This window comes from Bos grunniens, chromosome 10 (assembly GCF_055505025.1).
Source record: "Bos grunniens cultivar Pamir isolate PY7600 chromosome 10, Bosgru_T2T1.0, whole genome shotgun sequence".
NCBI lineage: Eukaryota > Metazoa > Chordata > Mammalia > Artiodactyla > Bovidae > Bos > Bos grunniens.
This window is the reverse complement of record NC_141174.1, coordinates 61,565,935-61,586,600: the sequence shown is the minus strand read 5'-3', so window position 1 is coordinate 61,586,600 and position 20,666 is coordinate 61,565,935. Positions and strand designations below refer to the sequence as shown.

The following is a 20,666-nucleotide window of genomic DNA, read 5'->3' as shown; positions in this document are numbered from 1 at the left end:
CCCTTCTCCAGGGGATCTTCCAGACCCAGGGATCAAACCCAGGTCTCCACTGCAGGGAGATTCTTTACTGGCTGAGCCAGCAGGGAAGTCCAACAGTTAGATATTGCCAAATTTCCCTCCATAGAGATTGTACAAATCTGAATCTTTTCCAGCAATATAAGAAAGTGCATGCTTCCTTATTTTGTTGTTGTCCAGTCACTCAGTTGTGTCTGACTCTTTGAGACCCCATGGACTGCAGCACGCCAGGCTTCGCCATCCTTCACCACCTCCTGGAGTTTGCTCAAACTCATGTCCATTGAATCAGTGATGCCAACCAACCATCTCATCCTCTGTCATCCCCTTCTCCCCCTGCCTTCAATCTTTCCCAGCATCAGGGTCTTTTCTAATGAATCAGCTCTTCGCATCAGGTGGCCAAAGCCAGGCGTCAACAATATGTGTTTCCCTATATTCTCTCCAAAATGTGTACTTTCAAAGGTTGAGCTGATTTAAAATTTTGCCAACCTAATTAGTGAAAATAAAGGGAAAATTTTTATTAGGGTAGTTTCAATTTTTATTTCTCTGGTATGGGGTTACAGGAATTCAAAGTACTTTCAAGCATTAGGTGTCTAAAGTATAATTTGATGAATGAAATAGTTAAAAGTAACCTTATCAGCAATTATGTATTATTTTCTACACTAAAAAGCAAAACACATGCTATTGTTTTGTCCTACAAACCTTTATCTGGATAGTATCTCATTCCCTGTATACTGTGTCTTCTTTGAGTTTGCTAATGGTTTTTTTCTTCCTTTGTGAACATTATGTTAGGGAATTTCCCAGGTTGCTCAGTGGTAAAGAATCCACTTGCCAACACAGGGGACACACGAGATGCGCATCCGATCCCTGGGTAGGGAAGATCCTCTGGACTAGGAACTAGCAACCCACTCCAGTACTTTTGCCTGGAAAATTCCATGGACAGAGGAACCTGGCAGGGGCTACAGTCCATGGGGGTCACAAAGAGTTGGACACGACTGAGCATGCACTGGCTGTTATTTTTCTCTTCATTTATGAACATTTTACTCTATGTTAAAAGTGTTTCTGGTTTCCTCAGTGTGTATGCCCAGCAGTGGGATTGCTGGATCATAAGGCAGTTCTATTTCCAGTTTTTTAAGGTATCTCCACACTGTTCTCCATAGTGGCTGTACTAGTTTGCATTCCCACCAACAGTGTAAGAGGGTTCCCTTTTCTCCACACCCTCTCCAGCATTTATTATTTGTAGACTTTGGGATTGCAGCCATTCTGACTGGTGTGAAATGGTACCTCATAGTGGTTTTGATTTGCATTTCTCTGATAATGAGTGATGTTGAGCATCTTTTCATGTGTTTGTTAGCCATCTGTATGTCTTCTTTGGAGAAATGTCTATTTAGTTCTTTGGCCCAGTTTTTGATTGGGTCATTTATTTTTCTGGAATTGAGCTGTAGGAGTTGCTTGTATATTTTTGAGATTAGTTGTTTGTCAGTTGCTTCATTTGCTATTATTTTCTCCCATTCTGAAGGCTGTCTTTTCACCTTGCTAATAGGTTCCTTTGATGTGCAGAAGCTTTTAAGGTTAATTAGGTCCCATTTGTTTATTTTTGCTTTTATTTCCAATATTCTGGGAGGTGGGTCATAGAGGATCCTGCTGTGATGTATGTCAGAGAGTGTTTTGCCTATGTTCTCCTCTAGGAGTTTTTTAGTTTCTGGTCTTACATTTAGATCTTTAATCCATTTTGAGTTTACCAGAAGGGAAAGAGACACGTGTACCCCAATGTTCATCGCAGCACTGTTTATAATAGCCAGGACATGGAAGCAACCCAGATGCCCATCAGCAGATGAATGGATAAGAAAGCTATGGTACATATACACAATGGAGTATTACTCAGCCATTCAAAAGAATACATTTGAATCAGTTCTAATGAGGTGGATGAAACTGGAGCCTATTATACAGAGTGAAGTAAGCCAGAAAGAAAAACACCAATACAGTATACTAATGCATATATATGGAATTTAGAAAGATGGTAACAATAACCCTGTGTACAAGACAGCAAAAGAGACAGTGTTGTATAGAACAGTCTTATGGACTCTGTGGGAGAGGGAGAGGGTGGGAAGATTTGAGAGAATGGCATTGAAACATGTAAAATATCATGTATGAAACGAGATTCCAGTCCAGGTTCGATGCACGATACTGGATGCTTGGGGCTAGTGCACTGGGACGACCCAGAGGGATGGTATGGGGAGGGAGGAGGGTTCAGGATGGGGAACACATGTATACCTGTGGTGGATTCATTTTGATATTTGGCAAAACTAATACAATTATGTAAAGTTTAAAAATTAAATAAAATAAAATTTAAAAAAAGTGTTTCTGGCAATCCATTCTTAGTTCCATAGAACACTTTTAGGACCACATTGAGAAAAGCCACCACTTGTGGTTTTGATGTGTTATTTGAATCATAACTATAATATTGTCCTAGCCCTTTTCCAGGTTGAGGAGTTAATGGGAGAACCAGAATTTTTCCTGTTTGTTACCTGTTCTTTTGTCTAAAATTTTTAAACTACATTTAGAAAAAACAATTTCAATAGTTAACTTTTAATACTTCACTGCTAGGCATCTTGTTAAATACTTTATATTTATGATCTTATATAAATCCTCACCATACCTCTCTAGTTTACTTTTAACATAGTATATTTATTTATCAGGGATAAGGAAAGTTAAAATAACCATACACAGCCTTTGAGAATCAAAGCTGAGATACCAGTAGAATGTTTCCAACCTGGAAATGAAGGATTAACCACTGACTATAACATTAAGCCGTCTTATAAACCTATAGTATTTGATTGAGAGTAGTTTATCTATTTTTTTTTTTTCTGTTTTTTTTTTCTGTTTTTTTTTTTTTTTCTTTAATAGAAAATTATTTAATTAGTATACATGTGTTCCCCATCCTGAACCCTTCTCCCTCCTCCCTCCCCACACCATCCCTCTGGGTCGTCCCAGTGCACCAGCCCCAAGCATCCAGCATCGTGCATTGAACCTGGACTGGCATCTCGTTTCATACATGACGTTTCACATGTTTCAATGCCATTCTCCCAAATCTTCCCACCCTCTACCTCTCCCACAGAGTCCATAAGACTGTTCTATACATCAGTGTCTCTTTTGCTGTCTCGTATACAGGGTTATCGTTACCATCTTTCTAAATTCCATATATATGCGTTAGTATACTGTATTGGTGTTTTTCCTTCTGGCTTACTTCACTCTGTATAATAGGCTCCAGTTTCATCCACCTCATTAGAACTGATTCAAATGTATTCTTTTGAATGGCTGAGTAATACTCCATTGTGTATATGTACCACTGCTTTCTTATCCATTCATCTGCTGATGGACATCGACGTTGCTTCCATGTCCTGGCTATTATAAACAGTGCTGCGATGAACATTGGGGTACACGTGTCTCTTTCCCTTCTGGTTTCCTCAGTGTGTATGCCCAGCAGTGGGATTGCTGGATCATAAGGCAGTTCTATTTCCAGTTTTTTAAGGAATCTCCACACTGTTCTCCATGGTGGATGTACTAGTTTGTTTATCTATTTAAAAAAGCAATAAACTCTAAGTTAGCTGAAAGTAAACCTTTGTTTAAAAATCACATCAACAGCAGTAAGCTCTTAGGATGAGAAGTCAGTAAACTCTAATCTTGCATGGTTGAGTGACAGAGGTAAACTTATAGGAAGTAAAAACTAAACCAAGAAAAGCTCAAAAGAATTCTCTAGTACAAACCTTCTCACCAAAGCACATGGGGAACCCAACACACAGAACTCTTCACCTATATTAGACTTCATATTTATAGACAGATCATAAAAAAGCATAATGCAAATATTACAGGAGTTAACTTATAAACTTTAGGAATAATTTTATTAGCAAATAAATGGCACATGGGTGGTGATAATATTTAGTAAAATAAATGGATCTCTGAATGCATCTCCATGACTGCTTCTGCTACTTTTCAGTGGATCAGAAACCAGAGCGGGCTATTTTAATCTTTCACATGGTTGCTTTCCAAGGCATGTCAAGTACTCACAAATTTTAAATTCATCAGTCCAAATCTCTTTTGCAGTAGTTGTTCATTTTAGGCCGTATAAGCTAACAGAGATATACCTGCCACAAGTATGAACAGCTGCACCTTTTTCTTTCTATCTCTCATTGCAGCTATAATTTCTAGAACCTTGGTATATTCAGAATAGATATTGCCTCCTACTTAAGCTGGTTTCATGTATGAAAAAGCAAAAGTCTTTAAAATATTATAAATGGGTTGAACTTACTGTAAGTGCTAAATGTTTTCATTATAGATAAAGTATATATACCTGTCTTGAATCTCAAAAAAAAAAGATTCCTAATCTTCTCTTTTTGTCTTTAAACAATGTGAATTGCTCATGAAACACGAAAGATAGGAGAAAAATGCAATCTCACTTCACAAAACAAAATTAAATAGATAATATTTTTATAGTGGATTTTACACCCACACAGATCACCAAAAGCCATCTCTTTGGGGTGTTTAATTTAAATTTTCATTGTCATTGTTTTTAAGCCTCTGTATGTAGAAAATGATAACCTTGCAAATCCTATAATAAGAGAAAGATTACTAACATTGATGTAAGGAAATTCAGTGACTATTACTCTCAAGTACAGCCAGAATTCTGTGTTATCTAAACATTTAATACTACAAAATTTATGTGACTGTGAATCAACTAACTGAATTTGTATAATATCAACAAAGATTTATTGAAGATATAACCTAGTATAAGAAACTGTAGCATAATGATTTGTATATTTACACACTTGTTTTATATAAACATTATTTTAGAAACAAAGTCTTCTTAAAGAGATACTTCATCTTGTCCTAGATAAGCAAGAAGATACAGATTTCTGATTTTCCCCCCATGGTTGAAATGTCAGTGGGAAGATTTCCCTGAATGTATGGCTTGGTTGGTGAGTAAAATGTTGATATGGGAAGGCACCGTGGATAGGGCATCTCCTGGATTGAAGCACGCCAAAGGTCACATGTTCTCACCCCCGCCCCCATACTAATCTGGGTATTTCCAAAGTGTCCCTACCAACTTGAGGTTCGGATCCTAGAGAGATCGGTGCCTTACCTGTTTGATCTCCTTCCTCTTTTCTATCCTGTTTACTTTTTCCTACAAACCCCTAGAGATGGAAGGGTCAAGCTTTAGGTTTTTATATCCTCAGCATTATTCCTTTCTTTTATCTAATACAACAAATTTAGTTTTAACAAACAAAAAGATATCCTCTCAACATTCTGAAGAATTCAAATTACAGTTTCATTTTTTTAATTTATTTATTTTAATTGGAGGCTAATTACTTTACAATATTGTAGTGGTTTTTGCCATACATTTACATGAATCAGTCATGAGTGTACGTGTGTTCCCCATCCTGAACCCCCCTCCCACCTCCCTCCCCATCCCATCCCTGAGCACCCTCATGCATTGAACCTGGACTGGCGATCTGTTTCACATATGATAATATACATGTTCCAATGCTATTCTCTCAAATCATCCCACCCTCTACTTAAGATTTGTGAGATAGTAAAAGAAATCTAAGAGAATTCAGGAAAGCCTATTTTGTTTTGTTTTGTTTTGTTTTTTCATTTTGGGCTTCAAGATGTGTTTCTTACTGCAAAATTCTGCTTTAAATAACAAAACTGGATATCTTTCTCTTTATTTTTGCATTTACCCATAATGACTGTTTTCTCAACCTTTAACATCCAGCCAATTCCAAGGCAGATAAAAATTCTAGGTGAAATAAAGAAAAGGATTATCACATAAAATGCCAAAAGAGAAAAGCCCTTGGGTGTAGTTTAGAACATTATCACTATTACAAGTGGATGAGATCATATTCACTTTTAATAATTATGTATCATAGCTTCTTAGAGAAGCCTCTTGTCAAATTCAGAAATGGGATTTTATAAAACTATTATGGAGCAATTAGTCAGTAACAGAATAAATATGCAAAGTCTTCATCCTAGGGAAAGATATCAGAAGCTGTAAACTACCAACCTTTGGGATTCAGCAGTGCAATGAAAATTTAAAGCAGGAGTTTGATGTTATTTTCTCTGGTCATGACCATCAAACAGTTCCAGTGAAGACAGAGTGTAGTACCATACCCTAGATATAGTAACTGCTCAAAAACATTTTTTAAATGAGAGAACTATAAAATGTCTTTAACCCTAAGAGAACTATTGTTGGAAACACTTGAACATTTAATGGAACAAAATGTTCATGTTACACCATCCTGGTGAGCTCCAGTCATTGTTCTGGTTTTAACAGCAAGTGCTGCTCAGAGTGACACTGAGACATTGATTTTGATGAATGAATTATTTCTTTATGGATGAAAGTTCCTCACAAAACTTGAATTTGATCAAATTCGTCACCACTGGTAATTAGCACTGGTCATTCTCAAATCATCTCATCTAAGGTGATCAAAAATAGTTTTAATTGAAGATTGCTGTTGTTCTTTTTTTTTCTTGTATGGAGACCCATTATGAGAATTCCAGAGGTGACACATTACTGAATTATCTGTGCATAAATGGTGCATTTTCATTGAAAATAGATTTCTATTCCTGGAGACAGTGCTTGGAGTACACATAGGAAATTAACTGTTCCTGGAAGATATTAGCTAAAACTATGATTGATTGTTATATATAAAACGTAACAAAAACTGTACTTAGGAATGATTAATGTCTTTACCATATTAAAGTCGTCAACCTTTTAATGAGTAAGTAACCTTACTCAAAGTATTAAAATTGCAAAACTGTTTTAAAACCTTTTAATGAGTAAGTAACCTCACTCAAAGTATTAAAATTGCAAAACTCTTCTTAACATGTTGGTAGGCTTTTCAAAATATTTTTAAGATGCTTCTACTTCAACTGCATTCAATCTTAAACTATTCTATACCAGTTATGTTTCCACAAGAAAGCTTCAGATGAATGTGTTTAACTCAATGTGCAGAATTTTCACCATACTGAAGCAAATATTTATATTGAAAGGTTTGTGCAGATTATTAAGGATATCTTGCAATCAAATATCAGGGAATAACCAATAGGGCTTTTGCGTTTGCCTACTGTTCAACCTGCCACATGTTATATAATAGTAATGTTGAATTTTTTCAGAAGGATGTGTCTATTCAAACTTAACTGAAGACTTAAATAAACAAGAATTCATTATATATTGTTATATTTTACATCTTCATGTTATTTTTCTCCTAAAATGTTAACTATTTCCTGGGTTCTGTGCAACAAGATACCTAGATTATAAAAGTACAAAAAGGTTCAAACGGAAAATAACCTAGCATGGTCTCACTACATTTATTTATGAGGAGAAATATTTCTTTGAAACATCTAGTATCAAATTAACAGAATAAATTTTCATTTACACCTTTTTGAGGACTAAAAGAACCATAATAGCATTGTTGTTAAAGATATAGCTGATATGTTGTACCGATTACAAAAAAAAAAAAAAACCCAGCCTCACAGTCTTTTTTATCTCCAGATATCTGTAGGATCACACAGATGAAGAGTGGCTGACCTAGAAACTGAATCAGGATTTCTAGCTCCAAATTTGGCAAACCATCACACTCTTCTACCTCTCCTCCTAAGTTCCATTGTTTCCATTCCCCTGAAGGAAATAAATAAACTTGTATACAATTTTGTCAGGACATTCCTAATATATGCTGGTATATTATCATATTCCATCTATTTTAATTGCTACTTATACATAAAAATGATCTCTCCTAGCAAACAGTCATACTTTATGTAAAGTCTTTTTCCCTCTGTATCACTCCTAATACCTGCTGTATGCTTTATATGTATATAAAATACAAAAACATATTTGATGAATAGATCATTTACTGAATATCTTGACATATTAACTCTAAGTGTGTTATAACACAACCATGGTTACTTTCTGACACATGCTACTACTATACACACAAGTATTTCTTTGGTATAATTTTGGGCAGTGGTCACATATTAAGCCTATGCACTGGTGAGGCTTATTTACTTTCATGAAAAGATACAAGCACTCTTCTCTGTTGAGTTACACATTCAGTACCTTACTTGGCAATGTAGCATAACTGCACTGCATTTTCTTGATACAAAATATAACTCTGATCTCTCAGATGACCATTTCTCCAAAAATCTTGACTGCAATAAATGATATATATGACAGACACCGCTGGTTGCCAACAAATATCCGTTCTTTCCATCTCCCTTATGAATAGAAATCCACTTTTTCTTTTGAACAGCAACATTTCTTTAAAATGTACAGCGTCTCAGTCTCTTTTTGCTTCTAGCAGTAGTCAGTGAATGACTAGTTCACTTAGTTCAAATGAATGAGATGGAAAAGGAATTATGACAATATAACAAGGTAAGACTTCTTGGAAAAATTTTTTTCAAAAGGACAGAAAAAGTCTGCATCTTCCTTTACTCCTTTGCATTTCTCATTTTTGCTGCTTGAATCTGACACATCGAAGGTAACAGGGAAATTTTTGTGATCAAGAGGGCAAAAGCTACATGCTAAAGCTTGCAAAGCAAGAAGACAGAATGGCTTAGGCCCTTGGTGACATGGACGAAGAGTGTCTTCCCTCTTAACGTGTTTGTTACTAGAGTGACACTCCTTGCTTAAATCTGTGATGTTAGGTTTTTCACACTTTCAGCTGAATATACTCTGAACTCATAGAATACATATTAAAGTTTGCCTTAAGTCATGTTTGAGGTGATCTGTGGTTCACAGAACATATTTAATGTCCTGGGATCTGCAAGTTAACAAGTACTTATGTGACTGAAGGACAGATAACCCTGAGCTAAGGGACTGCTGCTAAGTCACTTCAGTCGTGTCCGACTCTCTGCGACCCCATAGATGGCAGCCCACCAGGCTCCCCCATCCCTGGGATTCTCCAGGCAAGAATACTGGAGTGGGTTGCCATTTCCTTCTCCAATGCATGAAAGTGAAAAGTGAAAGTAAAGTCGCTCAGTCGTGTCCGACCCTCAGGGACCCTATGGACTACAGCCCACCAGGCTCCTCCGTCCATGGGGTTTTCCGGGCAAGAGTACTGGAGTGGGGTGCCATTGCCTTCTCTGGAGCTAAGGGACAGGCTTTTATTATTATTATTATTATTTTATCCTTAGATCAGCCCAGATAATCAGAAAGTTGCTTAGATAGGTAACATTGTTTTCTTGCCTTTTAAATTTTATTTACTGATTTACCTGGCATATGGCTTGCATTTCAGGTCAATGTAAGAATCACTCAGTTGAAACTTGATACCACCTTTATTAGAGACCTATTAATGACATCCTTCATTGGCTGCTTACTCTCAGTTTCCAATTTCAATAGCAGTGATGCTTATTCTGATGAACGGTGTGGTTTTTACTCCTTGGACACTGTAATTTTCTTTCCTTTTTTCACCACTAAGAAGTACAGCACCAATCTATTACTCACCTCTAGCAACTATGAACTCTAGGGCTTGATAAGGTATATTTGTGTACTAATCCTACCTCTGGCTTTATAGTATTAAGTTTATTTTTGGTCATATTTTCTCAGCTTTTATATAGGTATATTGTTACATAGTTTTATATATGGGTTCGTTTTTAAAGTTGGTTATTCAAAACAAAGTCCCCTCCCTACCACAGGCCATCATGAATATGTGAGCAGAGGGCTGGTCCCTGGATGGTAAAACTAGTCTCTTGCGCTATTCACACAAATTCCACATATCTTCCATGTTCTCTCTCTGGTCTCTTAATTTTCTCCACAAATATTTTTTCTATTGATAAAAAACAAGGGTTTATTCTTTTCCCCTTTCCCATCCTCCTTAAAATTGGCTATAAATTCCTTCAATTGCACAAAGTGACCTTTATTATAATTTGGGATATTAAAGTTATTTCTGCTTTATTGACTATACCAAAGCCTTTGACTGTGTGGATCACAATAAACTGTGGAAAATTCTGAAAGAGATGGGAATACCAGACCACCTGACCTGCCTCTTGAGAAACCTGTATGCAGGTCAGGAAGCAACAGTTAGAACTGGACATGGAACAGCGGACTGGTTCCAAATAAGAAAAGGAGTACGTCAAGGCTGTATATTGTCACCCTGCTTATTTAACTTATATGCAGAGTATGTCATGAAAAATGCTGGGCTGGAAGAAGCACAAGCTGGAATCAAGATTGCTGGGAGAAATATTAATAACTTCAGATATGCAGATGACACCACCCTTATGGCAGAAAGTGAAGAGGAACTTAAAAGCCTCTTGATGAAAGTGAAAGAGGAGCGTGAAAAAGTTGGCTTGAAGCTCAATATTCAGAAAACTAAGATCATGGCATTTGGTCCCAACACTTCATGGGAAATAGATGGGGAAACAGTGGAAACAGTGTCAGACTTATTTTTTTAGACTCCAAAATCACTGTAGTTGGTGATTGCAGCCATGAAATTCAAAGTCGCTTACTCCTTGGAAGGAAAGTTATAACCAACCTAGATAGCATATTCAAAAGCAGAGACATTACTTTGCCAACAAAGGTCCATTTAGTCAAGGCTATGGTTTTTCCAGTAGTTATGTATGGATGTGAGAGTTGGACTGTGAAGAAAGCTGAGTGCCGAAGAATGGATGCTTTTGAACTGTGGTGTTGGAGAAGACTCTTGAGAGTCCCTTGGACTGCAAGGAGATCCTACCAGTCCTTTCTAAAGGAGATCAGTCCTGGGTGTTCTTTGGAAGGACTGATGCTAAAGCTGAAACTCCAATACTTTGGCCACCTCATGTGAAGAATCGACTCATTGGAAAAGACTCTGATGCTGGGAGGGATGGGGGGCAGGAGGAGAAGGGGACGACAGAGGATGACATGGCTGGATGGCATCACTGACTCGATAGACATGAGTTTGGGTGAACTCCGGGAGATGGTGATGGATAGGGAAGCCTGGCATGCTGCGATTCATGGGGTCGCAAAGAGTCGGACACGACTGAGCTACTGAACAGAACTGAAAGTTATTTTCAGACAAGCTGCTATTGATCAAAGAGACTCTTGCCATGTACCTCTGTCTAGATCATTTTTCTAACTAGCTTTCAGTAAACCTGTAGGAGAAACCGAACAATAACAAACAAACACTGAAGCACACATTGTCCAATGATTAGCTAAAGAAACGGTGTTTGGTTTTGAGAACTCCCTCACCCATGTTAAAGACCATAATACTATCTCAGAAAAGTATTCATTTCCCTCCCCATTCAGTGTCCTAATAATTGTCCAGGCATCTTAAGGAGCCCCAATTAACACTTCCTTTTACTCTTAAGCCACCTTCTGAATTGCCTAGACAACACTCTCCCGCAGTTTCAGGCATAATTCCATGGCTGAACTAAAAATAACCAAACCAAGGCCTTCCCTATTGGCTCAGTGGTAAAGAATCTGCTGGCCAGTGCGGGAGACATGAGTTCAATCACTGGTCCGGTAAGACCCCACGTTGTTGTCTAGTCACTGAGTCGTGTCCGACCCTTTCACAACCCCATGGCCTGCCATCTGCCAGGCTCCTCTGTCCATGGGATTTCCCAGGCACGAATACTGGAGTGGGTTATTTCCTTCTCTGGGGATCTTCCCAACCTAGGGATCAAGCTGGTTGAGCCACCAGGGAAGCCCCACATGCCATGAAGCAGCTAATCCCGTGCACCACCACTATTGAGCCAGTGCTCCATGACAAGAGAAGCCACCATAATGAGAAGCCTGTGTACTGCAACTCCAGAGCAGCCCCTGCCCACAGCAGCTAGAGAAAAGCCCTTAAGCAATGAAGACCCAGCACAGCCAAATAAATAAATAAATAAAATTACATATATACAAAATAACCAAGCCATCAAGATATAGTACTGAAAAGGATAGGCCACACATGATCCATGAGTTACTTGAAAATATTATAGTAATAGGATTCTTAACACCCTTGAATTACTTCAAACTTTTCCAGAATATACTGGTTTATAGTCTACATATGAAATAGACTTTGTGAAAAAAATGCTCATCTACTTTTTTCTTCAAAATGCAAATATTATAATAAAAGATATTTCATTATTAAAATGTTCCATTAGAGTCAAAACAATAAATTTGCATTTTAAAGTACCCAAATATGTGAATTTATTTTTTCAAGAAATATTCAGAAACAAGTATATTAGCTTTTAACATTTTTAAAAGTAATATTTCAAAATAAAATCAATTAAAGTGTCTGAATAATTATGAACATGTAGGTAGTTACTTTTCTTCTAAGTAAATGCTATAAAAATTATCATAAATTTATAGTTCATTATCAGTTTCTAGAATACTTCCTTTTTGGAAAATGACATAAAATACCAGCTAAATGTAAATATCTAGAGGGAATATCCAATGAAAATGTCTGTGGCAAATCCTAATAGTTGTGAGATTTCAAAGGTTTATCATTTATTTCACCTCATGATAGACTAGTTAGGCCTTCTAACAAGTAATTTTTTGTTCTCCAGTTATTTTATTAATTTTAGTGCCACTTTCATAAGTTAATAAAAAATACATATATAGCCCCAGCTTTTCTATTCTCAGCATAGGAATGATGTTAGCTTTAGAAACAGTGTTTATTTTCCTATAATCTTTTCAGGACATCTGAACTCAGCAGCTGAGGAGGAACCCGTAGAGTAATGAATAAAGGAGTCACTCCCAGCCACAGAAGTGGTTCTCTTGGAGCAGTTAACTGAGTTCCCCATGGTAAGCACGGTGCTGTGAGGCTGCTCGCGCCCAGTTCTACGTGGTGGCAGCCACAGGTCACTTGCCTTGCTTTCACATACTTCGTCTCTCATGACCTCTCTGTTTCCTAGCATTCTGAACTCACCTAGGTCATTCTGGGGCATCTAATTCAAATCCAGTTTCTGGGAGACGGAAGAAGATGGCAGAAGAATAAGACAGGGAGATCACCAGCCTCCCCACAAATACATCAAAAACTCATCCACTTTCTGATCATTTAAGGCAAGGGATGTTTTAGAGAAGGGTTTTACTGGCACATAGTTTTCCATCAAGTGTCAGAAAACTTGAGAGAGGTTCATTTATATTATAGAGCAGAAATGTCACCTGCTGCCTTTAACCTTTGAAGTCCTTTGTTGTGTGAGGGCTCAGTCGTGTCCAGCTGTTTGTGACCCCCTGGATGGTAGCCTGACAGGCTCCTCTGTTCATGGGATTTCCTGGGCAAGAATACTGGAGTGAGTTGCCATTTTCTTCTCCATGGGATCTTCCTGAGCTGCATCTATTTTGTCTCCTTCCTGCATTGGCAAGTAGGTTCTTTACCACTGGGCCACCTGGGAAGCCCCTTGAAGCCCTTTTGTTTAATATAATAGAAAAATTAATTAGGTTTATTTCTCATGTTTTTCCATTATACAAAGTGAAGAAAACAGTGTTTCATAAAATTCAAAGACTAGTCATTTTTGTCCACAGCATGATGGCACCCTGCATCATTTGCCTTTCTTCCTCTCTCTTTAGATTTGTAACTAATTGGACATCCATAACCAAACCTAAGTCCTCTGCTTGTTTTAACAGAACAGCCGGGGTGTTCTACCCACCTGTGCTTCCAAAGCTGGGCAGATAAGACCTCAGTGGGGTGATAGATCCTGCGAAACAGTGAGCCTGCCCTATCTCCACTCTTGTCCATCAAGAAAAAAAAGAGAACAGGGAGAGAGCAAAACTGTGTGGATAGCCACAGATGAGAGAAAATTGGTCTCAGGCCCAGCCTGCCAGACAGGGGGATGTGGCCTGCCATTTGAGAGGAATAAAGACAAGTTTTCAAGCAGAGGACAGAGGAACTCAGCAAGTCAGCACCTCTACATCAGAGGCCACCTCCTTGGCAGAGTAGGTGGAAAGTCAGTGTTGAGCAACCACCTAGCTCTCCCAGTTGTTCCGGATACAGATGGAGGGATCCTTTTCCCTCCACGAGGGGGCGCTCAGTGACTGCGGGGAGGGAGAAGAAAAGGAAGGAATCCGAGACGACCTTTAATTAAGGCACTAAAGGAATATTCTCTCTCCCTTGAGATTTCAGCAGGGGATCTGCCCATGGACCTCTAGGCATGTCCTGCTGGAAGATCTCTCTACTAGTGAGAGTCACTCAGTTGTGCCTGACTCTTTGCCACCCCGTGAACCGCAGCCTGCCAGGCTCCTCTGTCCATGGAATTCTCCAGGCAAGAACACTGGATTGGATAGCCGTTCCCTTCTCCAGGAGATCTTCCCTACCGGGAATGGAACCTAGGTCTCCACTGCAGGGCCCTCTACTAAATTTGTGGGCAATCCTCAAAGCCTCAGGTGCCAAGCCCATACCTCCATTCACTCTGCTGCCAGTTCTGTGTGCCCCTTCCACCCAGGAACACCCAGGACTGATCTTTAGGATGGACTGGTTGGATCTCCTTGCAGTCCAAGGGAATCTCAAGAGTCTTCTCCAACACCACAGTTCAAAAGCATCAATTCTTTGGCGCTCAGGTTTCTTCACAGTCCAGCTCTCACATCCATACATGACCACTGGAAAAACCATAGCCTTGACTAGATGGACCTTTGTGGGATCACAAACACAGAATACTGTAATCTAATAAAAAAAGTCAAAATCGCTGTTATGAAGAAATTTACTGAACTATAAGAAAACTCGGGAATAAGATTAATGAACAGAAGGAGTTCTTTACCAAAGAGATTAAAATTATAAAAAAAAAAAATTCTGGAGCTAAAGAATTCAATAAATGAAGAGTGCATGAAGAGCATAAGTAACAAGGCAGGCAGATAGAGGAAAGAAGAATGACTTGAAGGATAGAAATACAGAAATAATGCAGTTCCAAAGGTGAACTTTACACTTTTAAAAAGTGAACAAATCCCATAAGAGCTATCAGATTTGACCAAGAAGGCAAATATAAGAATAAGTGGTGTACCAGAAGAAAAAAAAAAAAAAAAAAGGGAAAGGGGGCAGAGAGTTTATTTAAAGAAATAATAGCTGAGAACTTCCCTAACCGTGGACAGAATTGGAATATACAAGTTCACGAAGCTAATAGAACTGGTATTTCAATGCAAAAAGATCATTTCCTGGACACATTATAATGAAATTGTCAAAAACCAATGATAAAGAATTTTAAAAGCAGGTAGGGAAAAAACAGACCTCTACAAAGGAACCCCCATTAGGCTCATATCAGACTTCCAAGCAGAAACTCTACAGAAAAAGAGAGAATGGAATGACATATTCAAAGTGTGGAAATATAAAAATTGCCATAAAAAATACTTTATTTGGCAGTGTTATTCTTATAATATTAGGGAGAAATAGAGGTTGAGAGAATTCCCTACCTCTCAACATTTCTTGCCAGAGAAGGCAATGGCAAACCACTCCAGTACTCTTGACTGGACAATCCCATAGACAGAGGAGTCTGGTAGGCTGCAGTCCATGGGGTTGCTAGGAGTCGGACATGACTGAAGGACTTCACTTTCACTTTTCACTTTCATGCATTGGAGAAGGAAATGGCAACCCACTCCAGTGTTCTTGCCTGGAGAATCCCAGGGACGGAGGAGCCTGGTGGGCTGCAATCTATGGGGTCGCACAGAGTTGGACACGACTGAAATGACTTAGCAGCAGCAACATTTCTTGGAAGAAATTCTAAAAGGAGTTCTTCAAGCTGAACTGAAAAGAAGCTAATCAGAGACATAAAAACATATGAAAGTACACACTGCTGGTGAAGATGAAAAATAAACACTTAGAATGGTGTATTAACCCATTTACTACACTATAAAGCTTAAGGAGAAGAGCATTAAAAATAACTATACTACTACAATTTTTTAATGAATTCACAACATTAAAAAAATCATGACACTGAAAATATAAAAAAGGAGAAGTAAGGGGCTGGAATCTTTATTGAAGAATGAAAGTAAGTTGCTACCAGCATAAGATGGACTTTTATCTATGTGAGGTTTTAAGCCTTTTATCATGTAAGCCTCATAATAACCAGAAGGCAATAGAAAGTGCTTATTGCTGTTGGTTGTTGTTTGGTGGTTAAGTCGTCTCCAACTCTTTGCGACCCCATGGACTGCAGCGTGCCAAGCCTCCCTGTACCATGGATTAAGTTCACCAATCTAAAGGTGTGCCTGGATGAATAACAAAAATAAAACCCAACTATGTTGTCTACAAAGCATTGATTTCATCCATATAGACAGACATAAGTTCAAAGTTGAGAGGGAAGAAGATAATCCATCTAAGTGGAAACCAAAAGAACGTGTAAGACAAAACAGACTTCAAGCCAAAAATGGTAACAAGAGACAGAGAATGTAATTATATAATTATAAAGAGGTCAATACATCAAGAAGATAGTATAATCATAAATATATAAACATCCATATTAGAGTACCTAAGTATATTAAGCAATTGTTAACATACCTAATCTATTTCTGCTTTATTGACTATACCAAAGCCTTTGACTGTGTGGATCACAATAAACTGTGGGAAATTCTGAAAGAGATGGGAATACCAGACCACCTGACCTGCCTCTTGAGAAACCTGTATGCAGGTCAGGAAGCAACAGTTAGAACTGGACATGGAACAACAGACTGGTTCCAAATAGGAAAAGAAGTATGTCAATGCGGTATATTGTCACGCTGCTTATTTAACTTATATGCAGAGTACATCATGAGAAATTCTGGGCTGGAAGAAGCACAAGCTGGAATCAAGATTGCTGGGAGAAATGTCAATAACCTGAGATATGCAGATGACACCACCCTTATGGCAGAAAGTGAAGAAGAACTAAAGAGCCTCTGGATGAAAGTGAAAGAGGAGAGTGAAAAAGTTGGCTTAAAGCTCAACATTCAGAAAACTAAGATCATAGCATATGGTCTCATCACTTCATGGCAAATAGATGGGGAAACAGTGGCTGACTTTATTTTTCTGGGCTCCAAAATCACTGCAGATGGTGATTGCAGCCATGAAATTAAAAGACACTTACTTCTTGGAAGGAAAGTTATGACCAACCTAGACAGCATATTAAAAAGCAGAGACATTACTTTGCCAACAAAGGTCCATCTAGTCAAGGCTATGGTTTTTCCAGTGGTCATGTATGGATGTGAGAGTTGGACTATAAAGAAAGCTGAGAGCCAAAGAATTGATGCTTTTGAAGTGTGGTGTTGGAGAAGACCCTTTAGAGTCCTTGGACTGCAAGGAGATCCAACCAGTCCATCCTAAAGATCAGTCCTGGGTGTTCATTGGAAGGACTGATGTTGAAGCTGAAACTCCAATACTTTGGCCACCTGATGCGAAGAGTTGACTCATTCGAAAAGACCCTGATGCTGGGAGGGATTGGGGGCAGGAGGAGAAGGGGACAACAGAGGATGAGATGGTTTGATGGCATCACTGACTCGATGGACATGGGTTTAGGGGGACTCCGGGAGTTGGTGATGGACAGGAAGTCCTGGCATGCTGCAGTTCATGGGGTCGCAAAGAGTCAGACATGACTGAGCGACTGAACTGAACTGAACTGAACATACCTAAGGGGCTTCCCAGGTATCTGGTATTAGTGGTAAAGAATTTGCCTGCCAGTGCAGGAGACACAAGAGATATGGGTTCAATCTCTTAGTCTGGAAGATCCTCTGGAGTAGGAAATGGCAACCCACTCTAGTACTCTTGCCTGGAAAATCCTATGGATAGAGGAGTCTGATGGGTTACAGTTCGTAGGTTGCAAAGAGTTGGACAAAACTGAGCACACACACACACACACACACACACACACACATACACACACACACACACAACTTACCTAAAGGGAAAAACAGAAAACAATACAATAAGGGTAGAGAACTTCTATACCCCACTGTTAGCAATGGATGGATCATCCAGATAGAAAATCAGTAGATTTCCTAGAGAAAAGATCGAGATGGCAGAGTGGGGGACTCAGAGCTCACCTTCCCCCATGCACACATCAAAACTACATCTACCTGTGGGGTAATTCTCATTGAAAACAAACTGGAGACTAACAGAAAGACTTACACAACCAGGACTGTAAGAAAGTTCCACATGGAGTCAGGAAGAAAGGGAAGAGAGGTGATCAGGTCAAGACCTATATCCCCAGGACAGGGCACAAAAGAGAAGGGAAATTACACAGGTCAGTGTTCTTCCCTGGGGGTGAGTGGTTTGAGCCACATAACTCGGCACTGCAGCCCTACAGTCTGGCACAAGGAAGTTGAGTCCCCTTAGCTGGTCTGAGAAATCAATGAGACTAACAGCTATAAGAAACCTTGACTCTGCTTGAGAAGAACACACATATGCTTGCTTATTTCCAAAACAAGGCAGAGAAGCAGAATTGAAGGATTCTGACCAGGTTGTGTGGGTTCCTATGACTGCCCTTGTGCATGTCCCAGCCCAGGCTAAGCACCTGCCCTGGCCTCTCTTGCTCTGCAGTGCAGCCACAGTAGGACAAGGCTTTTGCCAAGGAGGTATATAGCTGTGAGGATTGGAGCCAGCTTGGACCCTTCATTGACATCTGAATAGGGTGAAAGCAGCCATGACTGGTGATCATGGGAGTGGCAGACTGGCAGTGGTTTGGAACTCTGCTGTGCTGGGACTGCCCCAGTGTGTGGCCCAGACCACACCTGGAACCAACTATGGCTCCTCTTGCTCCAGCTCTTCTTCCTTCTGGGACCAAGATGCCAGTGCTAGGAGGAAGGAGAGCACACACTTAGAGGGAATGGAGTGAGCTTAGACGAGACCCTCAGGGCTTCTGCTCCAGCAACTTAGGACTTGCCCCTGCCCCTTAGAAGATGGTGCTGGCCTTTGAGAAGAGAGGAAGCAACAGTTCACTTCTGACTCTGACTCTAGTCCTTCTACCTCAGGCCACACCTCCCACTAATTTGATAGCAGCCAGCACACCCTGGGAGAATAACATGACTTGTGCTCACTTTAAATCTCTCCCACTAAAGCCTCTGGGGAAACGACAACTGTATAGGGAGGCTCCCACATAACGACACACCTTCAAGACTTGGATAGGCAACTGTTTCATCTAATTTCACAGAGACAGAGGCTTACACAAAACGTCCCATAGATAAAAATCCATTTTATTCTGATCGCAACAAAGAGCCAAGAACACCGATGAAGAAAGAATAGTTTCACCTCTTCACCAAATGGTAATGGGAAAACTGGATAAATACATGCAGAAGAATGAAACTTGCCCCTATATTCCACCACAAACAGAAACTAATTTAAATGGATTAAAGACTTAAACATAAGACCTGATACCATAAGTCCTAAAAGAAAATATAAGAAAGCATTACCTTGACGCTGGTCTTGGCAGTGTTTTTCTGAGTGCAATGCCAAAAGCACAAATAACAAAAGAAAAAAGAAACAAATAAGCTGACATCAAACTTGAAGCTCCTGCACAAGAAAACAAACACTACACAAAATAAAACGTCAACCTACAGAACAGGAGAAATTTTTGCAAACCACATATCAGATAAGGAGCTAATATATAGAATACTTATGAATTTATACAGCTCAATAAAAACCACAAACAATCCAATTTAAAAATAGGCAGAGAAACTAAATAGACATTATCCCAAAGAAACATCACTAATTCATCAGGAAAATGCAAATCAAAACCACAATAAGATATAGCCCCACAACTACTAGAATAGCTATCATCAAGAAGACAAGAGATAATGGTGAAAATATGGATAATAGAGCAGCCTTCTACACTGTTAGTGGGAATGTAAATTGGTTCAACAAATATGGAAAACAATATGGAGATACTTTAAAAAATTAAAAATAAAGCTTCCATATGATCCAGAAATTCCATTTCAAGGTATATATCCAAATGATATGAAAACAGGACATTGAAAAGACATATGCATGCATGTGTTTACTGAAGCTTTATTCCAAATTGCCAAGTTCTGGAAAAGAAAAGATGTCCTTTTCATCATAGGAGACTGGAATGCAAAAGAAGGAAGTCAAGAGATACCTGGAGTAATAGGCAAGTTTGGCCTTGGAGTACAAAATGAAGCAGGGCAAAGGCTAATAGAGTTTTGCCAAGAGAACGCACTGGTCATAGTAAACACCCTCTTTCAACAATACAAGAGATGATTCTACACATGGACATCACCAGATGGCCAATACCAAAATCAGATTGATTATATTCTGTGCAGCCAAAGATGGAGAATCTCTATACAGTCAGGAAAAACAAACTGAGAGCTAACTGTGGCTCAGGTCATGAACACCTTATTGCAAAATTCAGACTTAAATTTAAGAAAGTAGGGAAAACTACTAGGCCATTCATGTATGACCTAAATCAAATCCCTTGATTATCCAGAGGAAGTGACAAATAGATTCAAGGAATTAGGTCTGCTAGAGTGCCTGAAGAACTACGGACAGAGGTCCATGAAATTGTACGGGAGACAGCAATCAAAACCATCCTTAAGAAAAAGAAAGGCAAAAAGGCAAAATAGTTATCTGAGGAAGACTTACAAATAGTTGAGAAAAGAAGAGAAGTGAAAGGCAAAGGAGAAAAGGAAAGCTATACCCATCTGAATGCAGAGTTCCAAAGAAGATCAAGGAGAGATAAGGAAACAGCCTTCTTAAGTGAATAATGCAAAGAAATAGAGGGGAAAAATAGAATGG

General features: G+C 39.0%; 1 protein-coding gene and 1 long non-coding RNA gene across 4 annotated transcripts in view; one reads left to right on the top strand and one right to left on the bottom strand.

Annotated features, from left to right (window-relative positions):
* Positions 1-7,719, top strand: part of LOC147364666 (uncharacterized) — a 193,185-nt gene extending 185,466 nt beyond the window's left edge. The window contains exons 2-3 of the long non-coding RNA XR_015134842.1: positions 4,904-4,988; positions 7,565-7,719. This is a non-coding gene — a long non-coding RNA (uncharacterized LOC147364666). The remainder of the gene's footprint in view (positions 1-4,903; positions 4,989-7,564) is intronic.
* LOC147364665 (uncharacterized) overlaps positions 1-20,666 on the bottom strand; it is a 523,181-nt gene that overhangs the window by 17,428 nt on the left and 485,087 nt on the right. The window lies entirely within an intron of this gene.